We start from the raw sequence: 18130 nt of genomic DNA, 5'->3' as shown, positions 1-18130 counted from the left end.
CGTTTGAAATGAATAAAACTAAAAAAAAAAAAGACCGCCCGTTTGAAATGAATAAAACTAAAAAAAAAAAAGACCGTACCCTTTTATGTAATGATGTTTACTTTGAATTTATATTAGTTCACACAAACACTCCATCCATGCTTTTGTTCCGGCCCTCTGGTCCAGTTTAAGAACCCATTGTGGCCCTCGAGTCAAAAAGTTTGCCCACCCCTGGTCTAGAGCCTGTGCTCTCAACTATGGTGCTCTGCTGTCCCTCCAGCGTAGGGCTGCTGTAGACCTTCATCCAGGAAGGCGGCACACTCCCTTCCAGGGCCATGCCGAGTGCCTGGTGCCCAGCGCTGGCCTCTGCCCCCTGGCCCAGCTACTTGGCAACGCCCATTGGTTTCACTCATGTTTAGGGAATGTGATATTTTTGAGTGACTTCTGAATCTAGCCCCCCCATCTCTCCTGCCTGACTCAAACTAGAGCAGCTTGGTCTCAAGCCCTAGAAAGTCAGAACAAAGAGGAAGCTTATGGCTTCCAATTCCCCTCGGACGCATGGGTAAACTGAGCCCAGAGTGTAGTTCTCCCCCAAGAACCTTCAGCAAGACCTGGGCCTAGGACCCTGAACTTTTGCTCCTGGGAAAGTGAGACAGTTAAACCAAGTTGCTGGCGGCTGAACCCTTCTAGCGTAGGGGAGGGGCACAAGATGGGCGAAGAGGAGAAAGTGGGCCAGGCTACTGATACTCTGGCGGGAATTCGGGCTCACTTCATCACAGCCTTAGGACCCCAGAGGGCTGCTGCTCTGTGCATGTTCTAACGTGGCCATGGGGGAGGTAGAGAATAACCGTGTGCAAGACACATACAAGCAAAGGTCACCCACAGAGCAAACACTTTCTGGCCTCCACCCCAAGCCTGCAGAGCCAGCTGCCTATTATGTTATTGAGTGAACAGGCCAGGTGGGGTCGGGGGCAGGCTGGAGTGTGGTGATCTGTCTAAAGGTCAGCACTGTCACTCTTGGGCTCTTGCCTCAGCTCGCCACATCATCTGCTTTTTCAATAGGATCCAAAAATCAATATTTGTATGTGAAATTGTGTGTGTTTTTTTAGCATTGGCAACAAATGCAAATATGAGGAAAAACACTGTTTGGATCATCAAAATTTGTCTAGAAGCTGTATTTTATAACATGTGTTGTATGTTATGCTGGGTCTGGGGCTAGACAAGACAGATCTGGTCCCATGTCCTGGAGCTCAGGGTCTAGATGTGGAGACAAACGCTCACAGCACATGTGGACACATTCTACTGTCTCCAAGGCCCCAACGCAGCTCCCCACTCTGTGAGCCCAGGCCAGATAAAAAGGGGAGGCAGAGGCAGAGAGCTGCCTTTTCAAGTTGGGGAACAGCACCAGGTGACGGAGGGAGCGAGGGAGGGGACAGGGAGATGAGCCAGAGGTGAAGTAGAGGATGATGAGTGAGCACTGGGGGATGATACTGGGGAGGCGGTTGAGGGCCACACTGCACAGCTTTAACTGCGGTTCAGTCCAGACTCAACAGGGAGCCACTGCAAGTTAGTGAGAAGGGGAGGTCTTACTCCCGCGCCCCTCTGACCTCTTGACAGTTTCCCCTAGTCACAGTGACTCCCATCTCTGCTTTTCAGTCTCTCCCTCCACTCCCCTGCCTGTGGGTCATATGGCAAGGCTCTAGGCTCCCGGGAACCCACTGTGGGAATCATTGCAGAGACGGAGAGGACACACCTGGATGCTTCCTGAGGCCCAAATGCGATCTACATCCGCCCCTCCAGCTACAGAGTGAGTGAGTGGCTCACTCTGTCATCTCTGGGAGATGTCACACGCTTGCCCAAGATCACCCAGTCTTCAGGGCAGCTGGCTCCCCCACAGCCTGTGCTGAGGGGCGTCGCCTCAACTGTCCTTGAATTTGCAGGAGGGGCTGCCAGAGATCCGGCCAGAAGCAACTCCTACCCTTTCCCCTGCTGACCACATCCTCCCCCTTGGGTCAATGCCAGCAGCAGATGGGGTGTGGGAACTTGGTATTGGAAAGGGGGAAGGAGGAATTGGCCACGCAGCCTCAGGGACCCCAAGTCTGCAGCAGGATGGGGATCAAGGGCTTCAGGTGTGGCCTGGGCAAACTGAGAACACCCCAGGGGTCTGAGGATCAGGAAAGAAGATGGGATGAAGTGAGAAAGAGAACCTTGACTCCAGTGCCTGGTGCATCACAGGCACTAGATTCAGTTTGTTGTATGAACAAATGAACAAAGAAACTCCTGGCGGGGCTACCTGTACCCAGAGTCCTGCCTTCAGCATTGCTGCTTGCCTGTAGAGGGCAAGAGAGGAGAGGCGGGTGGAAACCCCAAAGTGTTTCCTCGGCACGAGCCAGCCCCTTCTGATTCAGAATGTCGGAATGTCAGGGTACAGCACCCCCGCCTCTCATCTTCCCATGAGCGGCAGGGCCCGGTGGCGGCACTGCCGGGTATACATCCTGGAAAGCTAGCGTGATAACCTAGAACGCCCTTTGGTGTCCGGGACAGCTGACCCAATCGGTTTGGCCCTGGGTGTTTTGGAGGTCAGGTCAGGAGAAGGGAAGGCGGCCCCTGGGGCACCAGGGGACAGAAAGGAGCCTGACCCGAAATGGCTTCTTCATCCAGACTCCCACCCTCTCTCCCCAGAACCAGTGCCTCACTTTGGAAAGGGCTTGCCCCCTCCCTGTCCTGCAGGGAGCACAGGTGGCCTGGGTGAAGACCCCCCCACTGTGGCCTGGCTGGGGGGCAGTGGAGTCACAGAGAAAAGAAGGCATTCCCACCCATTCTCTCCAACACACCCATTCCCTGCCCTCTCACAGACAAAGACACACACCCCAAGCCCCAGCCATCACCCTAGGACCACACACGAGGGGTCCCCTGACCTGTGAACACCCCCAAATCCTCTCCCAGGAGGGACTTCACTTGAGAACTCAGCCTGGCCATGGGGGGTAGGGGGTGGAGGGATACAAATACTCCAAAGACAGAGGATCCAACTGCTCCAGGCTCTCAGGTGTGTGTGTTTTTTGGGGGGGAGGAGGGTGCGGGAGGGGCGGGGGGGACTCTACCCTCTTTTCCCCTCTCCGTGGCGCACGGTGCTCTGCCATCACCCCTCCCTGGGGCCGGGGAGCTCGGCCCGAACCCCAAGGCTAGGGTGAGGGGTGGGGGAAGGGAGGAGGGGGCGCGGCTCCTCCAAGCGAGACACAAAGAGACGTCCTTCAGCCTCGGCTCCATGGCGACGCCGGGGAGGGGGCAGAGCGCACGCGACAGTACCGTCCCCACCTGCAGGTCGAGGGGCCTCGGGGGCCACTCACCTGCTGCTGCTCACCTGGGCCTGGCTTACCTGGGCGGGGGCCGCGGGGACGCCGCGGCGGGGGGCCTGGGCGCCGTCTCGGTTTCCGTCCGCCCGGCCCGGGGGCTCAGGGCGCCTCCACCGCCGGCGGGGATGCGAGGGGCGCCGCGAGGGGCTCAGTCGCCCGGGTCCTGGAGCTTTGGGAGTGTGTGTGTGTGTGTGTGTGTGTGTGTGTGTGTGTAGGGGTGTCCCCGAGGCCTCTTGCTGGTGAGGAATAGCTCTTCCGTCCTCAGGTCCCTAGATTTGGGGTTTGTGTGCCGGAATTGGGGGGGTCTAGGGCTCCCTGATGCAGGGCGCTCTGAGCCGGGTCTTCGTGCCTTGAGGTGTGGAGTTGTACTGGCCGGGATCTTGAGAGGGGGCGCCGCGCTCCCGGACAGGAGGGTCACTGCGTTCTCGGTCTTGGGGGTCGCCCGGATCGAAGAGGGGAGTCTTCGCGGCACCGTAGGGACGTCGCTGTCTCCTGAACACGGAGAAAGTCTTCGCCGTCCCCGGCGGGGGAGCCGTTCTGTGTTGGCTCTGGAGGCCTCCCCCCGCTTTCCTGGGGTGCTCTGGGTCTGGATGTCGTGGGGGATCCCCACGCTCCCCGGCTGCGGGGGCTCGCGGCGCCCCGGCCGCCCGCGAGGGCTGGGAGGAGGCCCCTCAGCCGCTGGGGGGCTCCGTCGCCGCCGCTACGAGCAGCCCGGCCCCGCGGTCCCGGACGCCGGCCTGGTCCGGGCTCTGCCTGCGGCTCGGGCTCGCGCTCCGCCTGGCGCTCCGGCCCCGGTCCCGGCGCCCGCCCGGGCTGCGCTCCATCGCGGCATCGCGGCTCCGCCCTCCGCCCCGCGCGCACCTGCCGGCCCGGCTCGCGGCTCCACCCTCCGCGCCGCGCGCCGCCGCCCCTTTGTCCGTCCCGCTCGGTGCGCGCCCTTGCGCACGCGCACTCGCCCGGCGCGCGCTCTCCCTCCCGCCGCGCCGACCCGCCGCGCGCCGCGGGGCGCCGGTTCTCCCCGCGCGGAGGGAGCAGCGCGCGGCGCCCCCACCCCGCTTTCCGGCCTCGCTGGGTCCTAGCGCCGGTGGGCTTCCTCTCTATCCTCCCATCCCGTCTTTCTAGGTCAGAGCCCACGAGGGGGCGAGAACGAGGTTAGAGAGGACTCGGGGGAGTCTGAGAGGGTGACCTGGTCCATCCTCCTGGCCCTGCGGGACCAGATTGTCCCAGACTGTCCCAGTCTGCTCTTGTGGGGCGGAGCCTGTGTCTATTTCAAGGAGGAAAACATCGAAGCTCTGCAATAGGATATGCATTCATTTATATCCGTTCTTCTGTCTCCCATGCAACCATGCAGCCACCTATGCATCCACACATGCATGCAGCTACCCATCTATGCTTCCATCCATCCTATTTGAGCCAGACCTCGAGAACTAACAACCTACCCAGAGAAGAGGTCACAAACTGGGGCTTTGGGGGTCATGGCCAGCCCCAGCCGCCTCTCCACCGGTTGTAAAAGGCAGTGACATTTTGGAATGCGCAGTGCTCACCAGACGGAAGGGAGGAAAGGGGATTCCAGGCACAGGGAGCACCATGTGCAAGGGCATCACCCAGGTGTGCAGGGACATGGTCTGTTCGGTGGATGAGGATGGAGATGAGATAGGGACATCGTTCTGTCTCCTTTTTAGCCTCATCCACGCAGCCCCAGCAACACTGCTTCCCTAAGGAGGAAGTTCCCCCAAACCCCATGCCTTCTCTATTTCTTCCAACTCTTTGTTCAGGGATGGAGTTTTTTGTTTTCACCCAGCATACTCTTCCCAACCACCTTGACTTTTTCTAAAAGTTTTAGAGCGAGAGGTTGCAAACTCAAGTACTTACAGGTCACATACCTTAGTGACTGGGGCCAGGTGTCAGGTGGTAGGGAGTGGTGGGGGTGAAGCAAACTGGAGCACTGTGGGCCCTTCATGGACAGATAATTTTTTCAGCAGAAGCAGGGAAGCCATATTCTAACAAAACATCTTCTAAATTTCCAAAATTCAGAAATACTGAATGGACCAAATGAAACATTTTTGGGCCGAATCTGGCTCATGGGCCATCTGTATGAAACCTCTGCTAGCGAGAACAATGTTTTAGTTCCTAACTTGCCTCCCTCCTGCCTCTACCTAGACTTTTATTCTTTTTCTAGAACCCAACTCGTATGTGCCCATCAGCTCTGTAAAATACAAAGTGGATTGGGTTGCTCCTCTCCTTAAAAATGCCAACGACTCCCAGTTACCTCTAGGGCCGTGGTCGGCAAACTCATTAGTCAACAGAGCCAAATATCAACAATACAATGGGCCAGTCGGCCTGGTGGTCAAATCCCTCTAGTGTTAACTACAACAATTAAGGCTTGGCTAGAACAAGACTGCGCACAGAGACCACAAGGGGGTGCACCAAGAAAGCATAAAAGATGCGGAGACAAAAAAACATGACAGAAATGGAGGATATGGAGCTAAGAATCGCAATTTTGAGGGCTTGCCATAAATTTGTGCAGAGCCTCACGAAAACTAATGAGACCCTCGATGCTACGATAAAGAAATTAGAAAGTAAGCATACACGGACTGAAATAAAGAATATTATACCCAATAGCAGACCAGAGGAGCACAAGAATCAAACCAAAGATTCGACAAAAAAACACCCAATTGGAAAAGCAAAATGAAAAAAGAATCCGAAAGTGTGAAGATAGTGTAAGGAGCCTCTGGGACAGCTTTAAGCGGACTAATATCAGAGTCATTGGAGTCCCAGAAGATGAGAGACAGCAAGATATTGAAAACCTATTTCAAGAAATAATGGCAGAAAACTTCCCCCACCTGGAGAAAGAAATGGACTTACAGGTCCAAGAAGCGCAGAGAACCCCAAACAAAAGGAATCCAAAGAGGACCACACCAAGACACATCATCATTAAAATGCCAAGAGCAAAAGACAAAGAGAAAATCTTAAAAGCAGCAAGAGAAAGAGGCTCAATTACCTACAAGGGAATACCCATACGACTGTCAGCTGATTTCTCAACAGAAACTTTGCAGGCCAGAAGGGAATGGCAAGAAATATTCAAAGTGCTGAATACCAAGAACCTACAACCAAGATTACTTTATCCAGCAAAGCTATCATTCAGAATTGAAGGTCAGATAAAGAGCTTCACAGATAAGGAAAAACTAAAGGAGTTCATCACCGCCAAACCAGTATTATATGAAATGCTGAAAGGTATCCTTTAAGAAGAGGAAGAAGAAGAAAAAGGTAAAGATACAAATTATGAACAACAAATATGCATCTATCAACAAATGAATCTAAGAATCAAGTGAATAAATAACCTGATGTACAGAATGAACTGGTGACTATAATGAATCAGGGACATAGAAAGGGAATGGACTGACTATTCTTGGGGGAAAAGGGGTGTGGGAGATGCGGGAAGTGACTGGACAAAAATCATGCACCTATGGATGAACTCAGTGGGTGGGGAGTGAGGGTGGAGGGTGGGGTGGGAGCTGGAAGGAGGGGAGTTATGGGGGGAAAAAAGAGGAACAAATGTAATAATCTGAACAATAAAGATTTAAAAAATAAAAATAAAAAATAAAAATAAAAAAAATAATAAAAAACAAACAAACAATACAATGATTGAAATTTCTTTTGAGAGCCAAATTTTTTAAACTTAAACTATTTAGGTAGGTACATTGTTATTAACTTAATTAGGGTACTCCTGAGCTGGCCTTTGCTAAAAACGTCCTCAATCTGATTGAGGTACGTTCGCTGAGGTTGACCCCTTCCAACTCTCCCATCCACACTCATCAGGTATACTTGTTTCGTCTATCTCCTTTCGGAAAACCGACTTCTGGGCATGGGCCACAAAGTTTCAATCCCACTGTACGTGCGCGCCCGCACGTGGTATTTTGTGGAAGAACCACACTCAAGGGGCCAAAGAGCCGCATGTGGCTCTCGAGCCGCAGTTTGCCGACCACTGCTCTAGGGTAACTATCCTGGCGTTCAACCCCTTAGCCTATGGGGTCTCCTACTGAAGCCGCCTCTTCTCTATTCAGCCTTGACCTCAGCCAGTGTGCCTAAAACATCTGCTTTCTCACACCTCTGCGCCTTATACACTTCGCTTCCTGTCTAGAATATTTTATTCCCCAAACAAGGGATCCTCCAAGATACCTCCTCTACATCTCCCTTTCCTCTCTCACCCCTCCCTGTGCCACCAGTGTTCCCAAGTTTCAAATTTCACCCTAATTTTGTTCTAATCCTCTTCATGTAAGGCCTTATTGCCTCAAACAAACTAATGGAGAAGTATGAGTCATAGGGCCAGCAGTAGAGGGAGGCTAGAGAAAGAGGAAGAGGGAAGAAATGTTTTCTTTTCTTTTCTTTTCTTTCCTTTCCTTTCTTTCTTTTTTTTTTTTTTTTAATGTTTTCAGCCCGGCAGGCATGGCTCAGTGGTTGATCGTCGACCTATGAACCAGGAGGTCACGGTTCGAATCCTGATCAGGGCACATGTCGGGGTTGTGGGCTCAGCCACCAGTGTGGGGTGTGCAGGAGGCAGCCGATCAATGGTTCTCTCTCATCATAGATGTTTCTATCTCTCTCACTCTCTCTTCCTCTCTGAAATCAATTTTTAAAATATTTTTATTGATTTTTTAAAAGAGAGAGATGGAAACATCGATGAGAGAGAAACATCAATTGGCTGCCTCCTGCATGCCCCCTACTGGGGATCGAGCCTACATCCGGGGCATGTGCCCTGACTGGGAATCAAAAGGTGACCTCTTGGTTCGTAGGTCAACGCTCAACCACTGAGTCACGCTGGCCCAGCTCCATTGATTTTTAGAGAGGGTGAAGGGAGGGGATAGAGGAGAGAGAGAGAGAGAGAGAGAGATCATGACAGAGAGAGGTGTTCCTGGCTTGTTGGTCTGCATTATGAAGGTCTTGTTGTATAGGAAGACCCCCTCCCCCATGGCCACCATCATGCCCAGGATGTTGCTGCTGGTGACCAGCCCCTACAGCATAATCAGGGACCCTGGTGGCAAGGTGACTGAGCCGCTCAGAGCCGATTGGGTGTAGGGAGCTGGAGATGATGACATTTTGGGCGAAGGTTACAGAAGAAGCTGCTGACAGGAGCTCCGCTAGCAGCGGGAGCTTCCAGGGCCCCAGGGAGCCCCGGTTAAGTCATTGTTGAGGAGGGAAACCAGGAATCCCTCCAGAACCTGCGAGGGTCAGGCGAGACAGCGGGCAGCGCCGCCGGGTGCACAGCAGCCGGGGCAAGGGAGCTCTGAGTCTCTCCGAGCCTTTTTGGAGAGTTTCTGCTGAAGTGAGAAACACGGTGTTCCAGTGAGAGTTCTGATGAGTTCTCACCTCTGATGTGGAAATGCAAGTGTGGCCGGGCCAGCAGGAAGCCACTGATGCTGGCAAGCGCCCGCCCCCGGCCCGCCGAGTGGGGAGGGAGGGCCTGCCCTTTGTGACCGCGCGGAGCTGCTGAGTCGGACTGGCTGCTTTGAAGGGAATTCTGTTTCTGCAGCTAAAAGCCTGCCGACAGATACGACTGATACCAGGAGAACATCTCCTCAATAACGGGGTGTTGCCCTTGGGAACAAAATGCAGGAAATGGGCCTGGGGTGGGGCCGATAACGGAAATTCATCCTCCTCTGTCACTTCTTTCTTTTTTTTTTTTTTAATTAAAAACATCTGACACAATTATGATAAAATGTTTACATTGATTCTAGCTGTGGATCTGCACAGGTTTTCACTTTTCTGTATTTTCTGTCCAAGTAATTAAAGCCTATTCAGTAGAAGTGTTTTTATTTTTATTTATTTTTTTAAAAAAATATTTTTATTGAGAGGAAGGGAGAGGGAGAGAGAGAAACATCAGTGATAGGAGAGAATCATTGCTCAGCTGCCTCCTGCACACCCCACACTGGGGATCGAGCCTGCAACCAGGCATGTGCCCTACCTGGGAATTGAACCGTGACCTCCTGGTTCATGGGTTGATGCTCAACCACTGAGCCACGCCGGCCGGGCTGGAAGTTTTTAAATGGGATCTTTGAAGAAAACCCCAAATAACGTTTTCATTGTGTGATTCTGTTTCCTAAAACCAGGTCCAAGAACCATCTAAAATGACCTCATTTCTGACTCGGAGAAGCATGGGAGCGGGGAGTACATTCGCCCGCCTGGTCCCCTGCCATCCGTGCCCGTTGCTCTGGCGGCTCTGAATGCTGGTGCCCGTGGGACGGGATGTAGCTGTTTCTCTTGGAAGGTGTGGAGTGAGGCCTGGATGGGTCTCCTCTCCTCTCTACTGTCTTTAGTTCCGGGGAGCGGGGGGCACCCTCTGGGACCCTCAGATCCCAGGCAGGGCTACTCAGAGTGGGTCCAGTCCCCAGTCCCCTGGGGAACAGGCCGCCTTCCTGGCACCCCCGGGACCGTAGGCCTCTGGGAGGAAACAGCGCTGTCTGGTACACCCCCTGGGGCTGGCTTTGAAGATGTCCTAGTTTGGATTTCCCAGAAACAGACCCTGCACAAGCCGGTTTGAGAGCAAACAGTTGACTTGGCGGGCAATCCCAGGGAGGCCAGTGGAGAAGAAATAGGAAGGCGGTGACCAGGGGCGCGTTAGCAGGCAGGTTACCAGGCAAGCAACTGGCGGCAAACCCCATGGGGGCTCTCAGAGACCGTGTAGAACATGCATGGAGTGCACAGCTCATGTGTTCTACCCCGGCTCCTGTCGGTCCTTGGTGGGAGCTGCTGAGGGAAGGCAGTGCTGTGGGCTGCAGGCAGAGCAGGCTGGAGCAGAGAAGGCCCTGGGGCCTAGGGTCGGGGTAGGGGGTTGGGGGTGGGGGTTAGGTGCTATTCAGCATCAGATGTCCCCCATCTTTTAGCAACAGAACCCAGGGTTCCTTCGGGGACCCACATTCCTTGACATACCCTTCTGTACTCATTAGGGGTTCTGATGGAGGGGCTTACCTGGTCGGCTCTAGGGGCGACCTGCAGCGCAGCCCCTGGCCATCGTGATTGTGTCTGAGGTGGATCTGTGCCCCAAGCCAAGCCGGTTGGGTGGAACTCCCTCCCCATTGCACTGGCAGAGGGTGGGATGTCGGCCTGGAGCCGCTCCCCGGGAGACCCTCTGGAGGAGGAAGCCAACACAGCGGACAGCAGAGCCAAGAGATGGAGAGTCAGAACCTCCTGCCATCATTTGAGCCCCTGGATCCAGCCAGGCCTGAAGGCTGGGCTTTTCAGTGTGCCACCCAAGAGTCCGTTTTGTGCTTATGTCAGCTGGACTTGGGTCGCTATCAGTTGCGACCCCACGCTCTTTGCACCAAGTATAACTGTGGGTTTCTGAAGGGTTTAAAAAGGCAGGGGTAAATTCAAGAGCCTCCTCTCTGCCCCCATAGTCACTGCATCCTCAGCATCCCAGTTTGTGCGAGGGGATTCCCAGCGGGAGCTCAGCCTTCCCCGGAGTCCTTGAATCCTTGGAGACCAGCTCCTGCCCCCTGAGGGTGGTTGTTCTTGGGGCCCCGTGAGGGGTTGGGGGGCTCATAGCTGAGCGTGCAGAGTGGGTGCCTGGGCTGCCACATGGGGCCCCTTTCCCTCTAAGCATCAGGAACCTCTGGACTCCCGGCTGAGGCATCCATGCATCCATTCACTCCCATTGTTCATGGGGACCTGCCATGTGAGGACTTTAAGATAAAAGGGTGGGCTGAGTGGGCCATCCTCGTCTGCAGGAGTTTCCACTCGCGTGGGGGGCGGGGGGGGGGGGCACACGACACTAATCACACCAAACAGGTGACATTGTGAGATAAAGAGGCAAAGGGCCACCCCAGTGCTCAGGGCCCCATGTTGCCTCTTCCCACGCACTGGCTGACGGGCCATCTCTCCCCGGAGCCTGCCCAGCAGCTCAGACCTTGTCCTCCTCCACTCCAGCTCCAGGAGGCCTCGCCTGTGTCCGACCTGCGTCCTGCCTGCTGCCAGCACAGCCCTCTTGCTTTGCTTTGTTTTGGTTCCAGGGCAGGTCAAGGGCAGCTGAGCTCCTCCCCACAAATGCTTTTCTTTTCTTTCTTTTTTTTTTTTTTTTAAATATTTGTATTGATTTCAGAGAGGAGAGGCGAGGGAGAGAGAAATAGAAAGATTAATGATGAGAGAGAACCATTGATCGGCTGCCTCCTGCACACTCCCCACTGGGGATCGAGCCCACAACCTGGCCATGTGCCCTGACCGGGAACTGAGCCATCACCTCCTGGTTCATAGGTCAATGCTCAATCACTGAGCTCCACTGGCCGGGCCCACATGCTTTTCATACCATCTCCCTGCTCAGGATTGAGTCTCTAGACATTTATTAGGCATCTAGAGTAAGCCAGGTACCCCCCCAAGGCGAGGCCTTCCCCCAGGTGGAGAAGCTGAGGCACAGAGTGCAGAGGTCCTGGCGAGGGAACGGGACACCCGGGGATGAGCCCTTCTTGCTGTTTATCCCTCTGCCCTCTCTCAGGCCCGGGGCCCCTCCCAGTCAGCAGCCCAAGTGCAGGTCCCAGGCCTTGTCCATTCCTGGCATCTCAGAGCTGCCTGGGGGTCCCCCTGACGCCTAGGAGCAGCACCCTCTGGCTTTCCCTTCCAGCCTCCAGCCCCTCACCCTCAGGACCTCCGTTCCTCCCCACCCGCTTCTGTAACAGCACAGATCTGTGCCAGGCGGGCTCCGAGCATTTTACGCAGGTCAACTCATTTTTTAAACATTTTAAAATCTTTACTGTTGAGAGTATTACATATGTCCCCTTCTCGCCCTCCCCCTCCCCCCTCCCTCATTGGCCCCTTCTAGTCTGCCCCCTATCAACTCATTTAAACCTCACAACAACACTGAGGTGGTATGGTCATTATGTATCTAAGTCAGAATGAAGCGGTCGCTGACGTTTGCACACTAGCTGGGACTCGAACCCAGGCAGGCTCCAGAATCCAGGCCCCTAACCGCCTGCTGCTCAGCCCATCCATCCACGCCAGCCTCACCTCCTCCTCACATCCGATTTCATTTTATACATTTCCATCCCTCTCCCCTCCCACCTCCCTGTCCCCCTTCGCACTCCAGCCTCAGGGCTGCTCGGGAGGGAGGCACTGTCCTGGTGCCCTGGGGCTAAGGGAGGGACACAGGTGGAGGTCTCATCCATGCCCTGTGCCCTGCCTGGGGCTGAGCCAGGGGCCTGGAGGAGGTGGGCAGGCAGGGTAGGAGCAGGAGGGGGCTGGGTGGAGCCGCCTGTAAGCCCTAATTAAGTCTTAATTAGGTGGGGAGGAGAAGCCTGTGGGAGTTAACGAGCTTGGCTAATTAAGTGGATCCTGGAGAATTGTTCAAATTCTAGGCTGGGAGAGATGGGGGCTTGGGAGGGGGGGGGGGTTGGAGGGAGGGGAACGAGATGCCCGGTGCTTCCGGGTGCCCTCGAGGTCTGCAGATACCACTGGGGTCGCAGGCCACTGAGGCCACTCCCAGGACCTGCGGGGACCACCAGGGGCTGCAGCCACCGAGGGTCTGGTCTGCAGTTACCTCCTCAGGGCCATGTACGCTGCTGACGCCTGGGCCTGAAGTCACCATCAGGCCTGGTCTCCTGTCGCCCATCCCTCAAGGCTTAAAGCTAGACCCTCTTTGGACATTTCGGGGGGGCAGACATCGAGCCCTGACCCAGGGACCCTTCAGAGGAACCATGACCACCACCTGCACTTCTACCCATGATTTCGTTGGCAAAGCACGTGCACACCCACTGTCACCGCCAGAGGGAGACGTGCAGGGCAGGGACCCAGCTGACAGATGAGACCACTGAGGCCGGGGAGGAAGAGGCTCGCCCGGCTCATCCTCAGCCCCTGCTCACATGCAGACCCGGAAACGGGCCACGGGACGGGGAATGTTCTCTTCCTGGCCTGTCTCAGGAGCCGGAGGGCTTTCTCTGCTGGGGCCGTTTCTCTCTAATTGCAGGGTCCTGAATGACAGCAGCAGTTCCCAGGGGTGAAGCACTTAACATCTGTGAGGTGTGAGCACCTGACATCAGGGCCGGTACACACAGAATGGGGAGGGGGAGGGTCCCTTTCAGAAAGCAGGAACAGGCTTTTCCTTCCTGCCCAGGTCTCTCTCTCAGGCCGTCATGGTGTTTCTTTAAATTTAAAAAAAATATATTTTTATTGATTTCAGAGAGGAAGGGAGAGGGAGAGAAAGATAGAAACATCAATGATGAGAGAGAATCATTGATCGGCTGTCTCCTGTGCCCCCCACTGGGGATCGAGCCCGCAACCCAGGCATGTGCCCTTGACCGGAATCGAACCCGAGACCCTTCAGTCTGCAGGCTGATGCTCTCTCCACTGAGCCAAACCGGCCAGGGTCCTGTTCATCCTGGGTATGTGCCGGACAGGAAATCACACCCTTTGGTGTACCAACCCACGCTCCAAGCAACTGAGCCACACCGCCTGGGCTGTCATGGTGTTTCTTATTTGCTACCTAATGTCCTGCTCCCTTGGGCACAGGGATACATGAGGGACCAGTGCAGGTCCTCGCAGGCGCCCAGGCCACCCTATTGCACACCTGACACTGAATCTTCACCCCAGGCCCCTGCCAGACGAAGGACAGAGCGGTGACTGGGTGGGGGCAAGGAGTGGGTGCCGAGAGCCAGCCAGGACCTGGGAGGGCGGCATGCTCCTGGGGCACGCTCCACTGTCCCATCAGACGTCACTTACAGACCCAAAGATGAAATGACCGGAACTGCAAGATGCCAACCACAGAGCGCCAAACCCCAGGTCCTCGGCCCTGTGTGACTGCACCGCCACCCCGTGCGACACACAGGATCTGACTCAGGCCCCAGCCCCTGCACCTGCGCATACTTGGCACTGTTATGGCCCTCATTTTACATGTTTATTCATTCATTCATTCATTCATTCATTCAATTACCAGATATTTATCTCGTGTCTCCTGTGTGCTGGGCACTGTTTCCGATAAACAAGACAGAAGAATCCTACCCTCATCCATTCTAGTGAGGGAAGAAAACAACAAACAGGGAATGTTTGATGAGAGAGACGCTTCAAGGGATGTGTGAGGGAGGCGATGAGGCCAGGAGGGGACAGAGCGCTCAGGGAGGTCCTCGCAGGGGCTACCTTTGAGCAGAAGCTTGAAGAAGGTGAGAGCGGGAGCCCTGTGCTGTGGGCCTGTGGGGTGGGGTCAGGTGCAGTAACCCAGCCCGAGGAACAGCAGTGCAAAGGCCCCGAGGCCTGAGTGCGCTTGGGATTCGCTTCACCATCCCCAGGTGGCTGAGTCCTGTGGGGCCACGGGTGGACCCCGGAAGGCAGTAGCTGCAGAGGGAGGGCAGACCAGTCCGGCGAGGAGAGTGGATGCTGGGGTGTCTCCCCACGCACACACTGTCCCGTTTGGGGCTCATGGGGGGAGTCGTGGCCTTTGCAGGTGGGAGCCTGGGAGGAGCTGGAGGCGAGGGGGATAGTCTGTTCAGGGCCACCTGAGCCTGGGCTTTGACCCGAGTGAGGTGGGAGGCATGTCTTAGGCCTCAGTGGGCTTCCTCTGGCTGCTGTGGGAAGACAGACTGTGGGGGGTAAGAGTGGAGTGAGGAGGGCTCTGCACCCAGCCAGGTGGGAGAAGACAGCTACTCGCAAGGGGAGCAGAGGAGGCGAGGAGTGGCAGGATCTGCTGACGGACTGGACAGTGGGGTGGTGTGTGTGTGTGTGTGTGTACACCCGAGTGCAGTTTGCCCTGAGCAGCTGGACCATGAAGTTTTATGAACAGCTGAGAACCCCGAGCAGCTCTCTGGTCTCCAGAATCCCTTGTCCCTGAGGGTCTGCTCTCATTTCTGGGGTATCCCACCCCTCCCTCTCTGCACTCCTGCCCGCCGGCAGCCAGTGCTGCAAGGCTGCAGTGTGGACATGTTGGCATGAACCCTCTTGGGCACAGTTCCCACAGTTCTCCCTACACAGGTTGTGACTGAGATCCTCGCAGGGGCCAGGAGGCACTGTGAGTGGGCACACAGCTTGGGCAGGGACCGTGGTAAACGGGAGAGCCCCGCCCACCTGAACGGCGGCTTCCCCTCCCCTGTGGCCCACCGCTGTCGTGTGGGAATGTGGACTCTGGCCCACCGCTGTCACGTGGGAATGTGGACTCTGGCCCACCGCTGTCACGTGGGAATGTGGACTCTGGCCCACCGCTGTCACGTGGGAATGTGGACTCTGGCCCACCGCTGTCATGTGGGAATGTGGACTCAGATGCTCAGAGCTTCCAGTTTGTCAAGAGAAGTTAGAAATCCGGATCTTAGGATGCAACACCCTGAGTTTTTAAATACTGGCAAATCATTTTTTAAAAGTCAGAGCTGGCTAGACCCTTGTGAGAGCAAGGACACAACAGAGGCTGCTGGGGTAGGAGAGGCCCGCAGCCTCGAGGGGGCGGGGGTGGGGTGGGGCATCTGCACACCTGAGGATGAGGACACCACTGGCCTGGCAGGAGGGGGTGAGGGGCAGTTAGGAGAATGGCTGGGAAGAAGCACCCCTTCTAAGCCACCTGGGCCCCAGGCAGTGACATTGGTTACCAGGCGAGGGCAGGTGCTGGTCTGGGAGCCGGAAGGGTGAGACCAAGGCCAGGATGAGCCACCGGTGAGGTTTACAAGACAAGAGCAACAGCAAGACTGAGCAGGAAACCGAGGCACGGAGGCCACCCCCACCTCAGCCTCTGCTGTTCCCTAACCCAGTGGTCGGCAAACCGTGGCTCGTGAGCCACATGCGGCTCTTTGGCCCCTTCAGTGTGGCTCTTCCACAAAATACCGACTTCTACGCATGGGCCATGAAGTTTCCATCACACTGTACGTGCGCACTCGCACATGGTATTTTGTGGAAGAGCCACACTCAAGGGGCCAAAGAGCCGCATGTGGCTCGCGAGCCGCGGTTTGCCGACCATGGGTCTAGGAGGTAGGAGCTAGCTATCGTTATCCCCATTTTACAGGAAAGAATACTGAGGCACAGGTGGGCTAAATAACTTGGTTAGACCTCAGGGTCATCGGGGCGAGTGAGTTAAAGCATGCAAAGGGCCGAGGACCTGGTCCAGCCCATGAAAAGTGCTCAGTAACTATTGGCTCTTAGTTACAGTTGCACTGGCAGGTGGGAGACTACGCCTCGGTAACCACCTTACTTTTACTACAGCCTGTCTGGGGCCGCCATAGGGCTTTGGTGTTTGAGAGGCAGGCAGTGCTGTGTGGTGCTTTAGAGCAGGGAGGAGTCCAGGTGCAGTGGGCTGGGGTTCAAGCCTGAGGGCCTGTGAGGGCCCTCCCAGTACCTTGGCCCCTGGCTCTGCCGGAGGGTGGCCTGGCCCGAGGCCCTCTTCCTTCCCAGCTCTGCTGTCCAGGTGCTTCGCCTGCCTGGCTTGTCCCCAGGCTTTCTGCCCTAGGCAGCTGGGCCTCAGGCCAGAGCCTGGATCAGCATCCCCAATAGACTCAGGGTTTTCCCCAAACTACCCCCTCCCTCCCCTACTCCTCTGGCCTCAGGAAGCTGAGGCAGTGGGGCCTGGAGGGGCCAGTTAAAGCCCACTCCCCTCTCCTATCCACCCACCTTTCCCAGTCCCCACCGCAGCCTGGCCACAGTCTGGAGGTGGAACAGGTCCAGACTCTCAGTTCAGCCCCCACTCTGGCAGCCAAGTAATATTCGGGTTGGAAGGAAGCAGGGGAGCATTTTTTCAATGTCAAGTACTCCATGCCCAGCACCGGCCATCGCTTTCTCACTTAGTGCTGAAAACAGCACTAACCCAGAGTGGGGATTTGAGCCCAGCTCTGAGCCCCCAGAGGTTTGTGTGAAACTGGCTGCAAACTGCCTGGGTTTGAATCCTACCTCCACCGTTCACTGACAACATGACCTTGGACAGGCAGTTGTCTTCTGTGCCTCAGTTTCTCCTGATGTGGAACGGGAATAATAACTGCTCCTATTCCCTAGGGCAGTGGTCGGCAAACTGTGGTTCGGCAAACCACGGCTTGCGAGCCACATGTGGCTCTTTGGCCCCTTGAGTGTGGCTCTTCCACAAAATACCGGCTCTTGCACAAAATACCGACTTCTGCGCATGGGCCACTAAGTTTCAATCGCACTGTACCTGCGTGCCCGCATGTGGTATTTTGTGGAAGAGCCACACTGAAGGGGCCAAAGAGCCGCATGTGGCTCGAGAGCCTCGGTTTGCCGACCACGGCCCTAATCAAGAAGGTTGGCCTCCATTTCTGGCTCTGGCTCTGGCCTGGGCAGGGCAGGGCTGGGCTGAGGGGCTGCAGGAGAAGCAGAGAGAGATGGGGGCGGTGGCAAAGCCTCCTCCGCCACCAGGATGCCCAGCCAGCCCCAGCGTGGCCTGGGCCTCATCCATCCTCCCGCCAGCCTCAGGAAGGACGGGGCGACCCTGGGCCCCTGGACCGCTGGTGGAACTGGGTCACGGAATGGTCGGGTAACCTGGCCAAGGGCACGGGGCCCTGGAAATACTGGGACCTGGAGTTAAACCCTGGGGACGTGGCTGCAAAATCTGAACTTGGAACATAGAAGCTGTCAGAAAAAGTCCTTGAACTGTACCACCGGCTGCCTGCTGGGGCCAGTCCTGCATGTGTGCGTGCAGCACTCCCTCTAGTGGCCTCTCCGCCTCAGTGCAGGACGGACAATGGGCCCTGGGTTGGTTCTTTTCTTTCTTTCTTTTTTTTTTTTTTAGCCCTGGGTTCTGTCTTCTGTCTGTGTCTCTTTGTTTCTGTCTCTGTCTTTCTGTCTCTCTCACCCTGTTCACTCCCTGATTCAACAGGGGAAGACCACAACATCCCATCAGC

The 18130-nt window shown here is 55.8% G+C and overlaps 1 protein-coding gene across 3 annotated transcripts in view; it reads right to left on the bottom strand.

Moving 5' to 3' along the window:
• Nucleotides 1-18130, bottom strand: part of SBK1 (SH3 domain binding kinase 1) — a 56351-nt gene that overhangs the window by 19508 nt on the left and 18713 nt on the right. For 2 of the 3 annotated variants that reach the window (XR_011471290.1, XM_070413432.1), the window contains exon 1: nt 3356-4235. The exons of the other annotated variant lie outside the window; for it this stretch is intronic. The gene's annotated coding sequence lies outside the window, so the exon portion shown is untranslated. Of the gene's footprint in view, nt 1-3355; nt 4236-18130 lie in introns of those variants that run through there. 3 annotated transcript variants of the gene reach the window in all.

The sequence above is a fragment of the Myotis yumanensis genome, unplaced genomic scaffold (genome assembly GCF_028538775.1).
Source record: "Myotis yumanensis isolate MYYU_CA2020_CCGP unplaced genomic scaffold, mMyoYum1.0.hap1 SCAF_4, whole genome shotgun sequence".
Lineage (NCBI taxonomy): Eukaryota > Metazoa > Chordata > Mammalia > Chiroptera > Vespertilionidae > Myotis > Myotis yumanensis.
The sequence above is the reverse complement of the archived record's forward strand: the minus strand, read 5'-3'. Positions and strand labels throughout refer to the sequence as shown.